The sequence below is a fragment of the Harmonia axyridis genome, chromosome X (assembly GCF_914767665.1).
Source record: "Harmonia axyridis chromosome X, icHarAxyr1.1, whole genome shotgun sequence".
In the NCBI taxonomy this organism is placed as follows: domain Eukaryota; kingdom Metazoa; phylum Arthropoda; class Insecta; order Coleoptera; family Coccinellidae; genus Harmonia; species Harmonia axyridis.
In genome coordinates this window covers 37,358,952-37,366,451 of record NC_059508.1, presented here as the reverse complement: position 1 = coordinate 37,366,451, position 7,500 = coordinate 37,358,952, and the positions used below count along the sequence as shown (strand labels likewise).

Here is a 7,500-nt window from a genome sequence, read left to right as displayed (position 1 = left end):
TCTAGAAACAATCCCTCGCCAAGGCGTCCATATATAATACGAACCCCCGGCTATCAACTAATTTCTTATACACATTCCATCTCGACCCTTCGCTATACATGTGAATATAACGACACGGTGATTCGAGATTCAACAATATTTGTCGCTCGGAACGAATTGAGTGGTTGCAAATTTTTTGTGAACATAACCCGCAACGGGCAGAGGATCACGATTTTAAGGTTGGTCGCTTAAAGGCCATTCGACTACAAAGAGACGAAGCGGACCGCGACCTCGCTGCATGAGGTTGACGAAAGCGACCCAAGATGCGAAAGCCGAAACCAACACACCTTGCCAGTACCCAAACGCCGAGGTCGGATTCGGGTCTACCACTTACCAACTGAATATCATCCTAAAAAGAACTCCAAACAGTCTAGGACAGGACCCATTCTCCACCCCTTCTATATATGTCAGGAGAACCCCGGATTCCCCTCCAGACACGATTTAGCAAACTTTTCCCGATCGATCCGACCCACCGAGGCCGTTTCGACCGTTCGCCGCGCCTACTAGAGCTGATTTCTTCGGACTCCGATCAGAAAATCCGCCGATGCATGTCGTTAACACCTAGTCCGCCTCGTCCGATCGATCGAGGCCGTTTCGACCGTTCGCCGCGCCTACTAGAGCTGATTTCTTCGGACTCCGATCAGAAAATCCGCCGATGCATGTCGTTAACACCTAGTCCGCCTCGTCCGATCGATCTAGGCCGTCTCGAACCACCCATCGCGCATCGAAAGTCGCATCTCTCGAACTCCGATCCGGAAATCGGCCGATGCATCACGTTAACTATTTCTTATATATCTAATATAATATACATGGAGACGGTAAGAATTCTTTTAATCGAAGATATACATATACTTCTCATCAATATCCAAAAGCTTATCGAAAAATAAATTACTCAACTTTTACGTGAAGAATCGTTCACCCAAACCTTATCCCCTATATATGTCAGGAGAACCCAAGGTTCCCCTCCAGACACGATTTAGCAAACTTTTCCCGATCGATCCGACCCACCGAGGCCGTCTCGACCGTCCGCTGCGCCTACTAGGGCCGATTTCTTCGGACTCCGATCAGAAAATATACCGATGCATGTCGTTAACACCTAGTCCGCCTCGTCCGATCTATCTAAACAGTCTCGACGCACCCAACACTCTTTCAAAGTCGGATTACTCGGACTCAATCTGAAAATGGACCGATGCATGACGTCAACACTTAGCCCGCCTCGTCTGATCTATCTAAGCCATCTCGACCCACCCAACACGCCTTCCAAGTCGGATCACTCGGACTTCGATCTGAAAATCTCCGGACTCATTTTTATGAATATCCCCAGTCAGTAAGAACGTTATTTCGCCAATATATACCAACAATAAACCATATTCCAATAGCTGAACCAAAAATATAATTCCCGATCCAAACGTTCTGCATCGCCCAACGCGACCACCTTCCCTATATATGTCAGGAGAGCACAGGGTTCCCCTCCAGACAACACTTACGCTCTATCCCCGACTCTCGGTCGATCGATAGGCCAGGTCAGCGGTGTCTGTTTCGGCCGAAGCTCGGACTTTGGTCAAAATGTTCCGATACAAAATTTGAACCAAGATAGATACAGATATGATTCCTTCTTAAATATACGTTGATTATCGAACAGAATATGGTAAATATTTTGCGATGACCGAGGATTTCATGAATTTTTTTTTTTTTTCGAAAAAATTTTCTATTATCGGAATTTCCTCAAATTTCATTTGGTTGCCTCCTAATGCTTATTAAAAATGATAACCAACAATCAGAATCATTATTTATCATTTATTTCAATTTTTATAATGAAAAACGTTCACGTCCTTTCGCGCCTCTCGATCGTCGTTTACGTGATGCATCGGTCAGCCCTAGTTTACGTGGTGCATCGGTAAGATCGAGTTCACGTTCTGCATCGGTCTGCCCGAGTTTACGTGGTGCATCGGTAAGATCGAGATTACGTGGTGCATCGGTAAGATCGAGTTCACGTTCTGCATCGGTCTGCCTGAGTTTACGTGGTGCATCGGTATGATCGAGTTTACGTTCTGCATCGGTGTGATCTAGTTTACGTTGTGCATCGGTAAGATCGAGATTACGTGAAGCATCGGTATGATCGAGTTTACGTTCTGCATCGGTCTGGACTCTGAGATATATTTTCGACGTGAAAATGTTCCGATACAACTTTTGAACCAGGATAGTTAGAGAGATGATTTTTTCTGGGATGTACGTTGATTGGGGAATGGATTGTGGAAAATAACTTGCCATGACCGAGGTGTTCTCGAATTTTTTTTTTTTTTCGAAAAATATTTTCTGATTTTGGATTTCACTCAAATTTGATTTCGTTGCCTTCTAATGTGTTCTAAAAGAGTAAATCAGTAATCAGAATCGAAAAATATTTTTCGGATTTTTTTTTTTTTGAAAAAAAATTTTCTGATTTTGGAATTTCCTCAAATTTGATTTGGTTGCCTTCTAATGTGTTTTTAAAGCGTAAATCAGTAATCAGAATCAATATTCATTGTCGACTTTAATTTTTATAAGGAAAAATGTTCACGTCCTTAAACGCCTCCCCATCATTAGCCCGAGTCCAAGTCGATGTCAGTCCCGAGCGGACGGTGTCAGATACTACCTATCGCCCCGGTCTGGACTTGGCGAGGTATTTCGACGTGAAATGTTCCGATACAACTTTTGAACCAGGATAGTTAGAGAGATGATTTCTTCTATGTTGTACGTTGATTGTGGAATGGATTGTGGGAAATAACTTGCCATGACCCAGGTGTTCTTGAATTTTTTTTTTTTTCGAAAAAAATTTTCTGATCTTGAAATTTCCCCAAATCTGATTGCGTTGCCTTCTAATGTGTACTAAAAGAGTAAATCAGTAATCAGAATCAATATTCATTGTCGACTTTAATTTTTATAAGGAAAAATGTTCACGTCCTTAAACGCCTCTCCATCGTTACCCCGACTCCAAGACGATGTTAGACCGGAGCGGACGGTGTCAAATGCGACCGATCTCCCCGGTCTGGACTTAGCGAGATATTCCGACGTGAAATGTTCCGATACAAAAATTTAACTGTGATAGTTAGAGAGATGGTTCCTTTTGTGATGTACGTTGATTGTGTAATAGAATATGGAAATAAACTTGAGATGACCGAGGTCTTCTGGGATTTTTTTTTTTTTTCGAAAAATATTTTTCGATTTCGGAAATCCCTCAAATTTCATTGAGATATGTCCTAATGTGTTCTTAAAACTTAAATCAACAATCAGAATTAATATCCAAAAGTTATTTCATTTTTTATAAGGAAAAACGTTCACGTCCTTTCCGCTCCCAAAAAGTGAGATATCATAGAAAATATCGCTATATTTGTTGTTTACGGCCATACCACGCTGAAATTGCCAGTTCTCGTCAGAACACTGAAGCCAAGCAGCGTCGGGCGCGGTTAGTACTTGGATGGGTGACCGCTTGGGAACACCGCGTGCTGTAAGCTTTTTTTTTACGTTCTGCATCGGTCTGCCGAGATAACGTGGTGCATCGGTATGATCGAGTTTACGTTCTGCATCGGTAAGATCGAGATTACGTGATGCATCGGTAAGATTGAGATTACGTGGTGCATCGGTAAGATCGAGTTTACGTGGTGCATCGGTAAGATCCAATTCACGTTCTGCATCGGTAAGATCCAGTTCACGTGGTGCATCGGTAAGATCGAGATTACGTGGTGCATCGGTAAGATCGAGTTTACGTGGTGCATCGGTAAGATCCAATTCACGTTCTGCATCGGTAAGATCCAGTTCACGTGGTGCATCGGTAAGATCGAGATTACGTGGTGCATCGGTAAGATCGAGTTTACGTGGTGCATCGGTAAGATCCAATTCACGTTCTGCATCGGTAAGATCCAGTTCACGTGGTGCATCGGTAAGATTGAGATTACGTGGTGCATCGGTAAGATCGAGTTTACGTGGTGCATCGGTAAGATCCAATTCACGTTCTGCATCGGTAAGATCCAGTTCACGTGGTGCATCGGTAAGATCGAGATTACGTGGTGCATCGGTAAGATCGAGTTTACGTGGTGCATCGGTAAGATCCAATTCACGTTCTGCATCGGTAAGATCCAGTTCACGTGGTGCATCGGTAAGATTGAGATTACGTGGTGCATCGGTAAGATCCAGTTCACGTGGTGCATCGGTAAGATGGAGATTACGTGGTGCATCGGTAAGATCGAGATTACGTGGTGCATCGGTAAGATCTACTTTACGTTCTGCATCGGTCTGCCCTTGTTTACGTGGTGCATCGGTAAGATCGAGATTACGTGAAGCATCGGTATGATCGAGTTTACGTTCTGCATCGGTCTGCCCGATATTACGTGGTGCATCGGTCTGCCCTAGTTTACGTGGTGCATCGGTTTGGACTTAGAGATATATTTTCGACGTGAAAATGTTCCGATACAACTTTTGAACCAGGATAGTTAGAGAGATGATTTTTTCTGGGATGTACGTGGATCGGGGAATGGATTGTGGGAAATAACTTGCCATGACCGAGGTGTCCTCGAATTTTTTTTTTTTTCGAAAAAAATTTTCTGATTGTGGAATTTTCTCAAATTTGATTTGGTTGCCTCCTAATGTGTTCTAAAAGAGTAAATCAGTAATCGGAATCGAAAAATATTTTTCGGATTTTTTTTTTTTTCGAAAAAAATTTTCTGATCGTGGAATTTCCTCAAATTCGATTTGGTTGCCTTCTAATGTGTTTTTAAAGCGTAAATCAGTAATCAGAATCAATATTCATTGTCGACTTTAATTTTTATAAGGAAAAATGTTCACGTCCTTAAACGCCTCCCCATCATCAGCCCGAGTCCAAGTCGATGTCAGTCCCGAGCGGACGGTGTCAGATACTACCTATCGCCGAGGTCTGGACTTGGCGAGATATTACGACGTGAAATGTTCCGATACAACTTTTGAACCAGGATAGTTAGAGAGATGATTTCTTCTATGTTGTACGTTGATTGTGGAATGAAATACGGAAAATAACTCGCCATGACCGAGGTGATTACGATTTTTTTTTTTTTTCGAAAAAAATTTTCTGATCGTGGAATTTTCTCAAATTTGATTTGGTTGCCTCCTTATATGTTCTAGTAGCGATAATCAACAATCAGAATCAAAATCCATGGTCGGGTTTGATTTTTATAAGGAAAAATGTTCACGTCCTTTTTTACAACCCCGACTCATTGACGATGTTAGAACCGAGCCGGCGGTGTCAGATACGACCGATCGCCCCGGTCCCGATCGTCATTTACGTTGTGCATCGGTCTGCCCGAGATTACGTGGTGCATCGGTATGATCGAGTTTACGTGGTGCATCGGTAAGATCCAATTCACGTTCTGCATCGGTAAGATCCAATTCACGTTCTGCATCGGTAAGATCCAGTTCACGTGGTGCATCGGTAAGATGGAGATTACGTGGTGCATCGGTAAGATCGAGATTACGTGGTGCATCGGTAAGATCTACTTTACGTTCTGCATCGGTCTGCCCTTGTTTACGTGGTGCATCGGTAAGATCGAGATTACGTGAAGCATCGGTATGATCGAGTTTACGTTCTGCATCGGTCTGCCCGATATTACGTGGTGCATCGGTCTGCCCTAGTTTACGTGGTGCATCGGTTTGGACTTAGAGATATATTTTCGACGTGAAAATGTTCCGATACAACTTTTGAACCAGGATAGTTAGAGAGATGATTTTTTCTGGGATGTACGTGGATCGGGGAATGGATTGTGGGAAATAACTTGCCATGACCGAGGTGTCCTCGAATTTTTTTTTTTTTCGAAAAAAATTTTCTGATTGTGGAATTTTCTCAAATTTGATTTGGTTGCCTCCTAATGTGTTCTAAAAGAGTAAATCAGTAATCGGAATCGAAAAATATTTTTCGGATTTTTTTTTTTTTCGAAAAAAATTTTCTGATCGTGGAATTTCCTCAAATTCGATTTGGTTGCCTTCTAATGTGTTTTTAAAGCGTAAATCAGTAATCAGAATCAATATTCATTGTCGACTTTAATTTTTATAAGGAAAAATGTTCACGTCCTTAAACGCCTCCCCATCATCAGCCCGAGTCCAAGTCGATGTCAGTCCCGAGCGGACGGTGTCAGATACTACCTATCGCCGAGGTCTGGACTTGGCGAGATATTACGACGTGAAATGTTCCGATACAACTTTTGAACCAGGATAGTTAGAGAGATGATTTCTTCTATGTTGTACGTTGATTGTGGAATGAAATACGGAAAATAACTCGCCATGACCGAGGTGATTACGATTTTTTTTTTTTTTCGAAAAAAATTTTCTGATCGTGGAATTTTCTCAAATTTGATTTGGTTGCCTCCTTATATGTTCTAGTAGCGATAATCAACAATCAGAATCAAAATCCATGGTCGGGTTTGATTTTTATAAGGAAAAATGTTCACGTCCTTTTTTACAACCCCGACTCATTGACGATGTTAGAACCGAGCCGGCGGTGTCAGATACGACCGATCGCCCCGTGTCCCGATCGTCATTTACGTTGTGCATCGGTCTGCCCGAGATTACGTGGTGCATCGGTCTGGACTTAGAGATATATTTTCGACGTGAAAATGTTCCGATACAACTTTTGAACTAGGATAGTTAGAGAGATGATTTTTTCTGGGATGTACGTTGATTGGGGAATGGATTGTGGGAAATAACTTGCCATGACCGAGGTGTTCTCGAATTTTTTTTTTTTTTTCGAAAAAAATTTTCTGATTGTGGAATTTTCTCAAATTTGATTTGGTTGCCTCCTAATGTGTTCTAATAGCGATAATCAACAATCAGAATCAAAATCCATGGTCGGGTTTGATTTTTATAAGGAATAATGTTCACGTCCTTTTTCGCCTATGTTCTTTTTCGACGTGAAAAGTTCCGATACAACTTTTGAACCAGGATAGTTAGAGAGATGATTTTTTCTGGGATGTATGTTGATTGACGTACGAAACTTGGAAAAAAAATAGAAAAGACCGAGGTACTCTAGAAAAAAAATTTATTGAAAATATTTTTTTGATTTCGGAATTAATTCGAAATTCATTCAGATGTCTTCTATCAATATCGCGAAAGAAAAATCAATAATCAGAATCGATATTCATCTAAGATTATTTCCTTTTGGATTGTGTTAACATTCGGTACGATCTTGTCTACGTGATGCATCGGTTTGTTTCTCGGCTCTTGTGAGCAAGTTGGACACTCGAGACGGCCTCCATCGATCGGATTAGGCGGGCTTTAATGTTAACGTGCTGCATCGGTGTGATCTTGTTTACGTCATGCATCGGTATAGCTTTAAATCGCGCCGTAAAGTCGTTCACGTCATGCATCGGTATCTTAAATCGCGCCGAAAAGTCGTTCACGTCATGCATCGGTATCTTAAATCGCGCCGTAAAGTCGTTCACGTCATGCATCGGTATCTTAAAT

The 7,500-nt window shown here is 41.9% G+C and overlaps 1 non-coding gene across 1 annotated transcript; it reads left to right on the top strand.

The window, feature by feature from the left end:
* Positions 1 to 3,411: 3,411 nt before the first annotated feature.
* LOC123688391 lies at positions 3,412 to 3,530 on the top strand. The gene has a single exon (XR_006749915.1). It is a non-coding gene; the product is annotated as a 5S ribosomal RNA (ribosomal RNA).
* Positions 3,531 to 7,500: the final 3,970 nt, after the last annotated feature.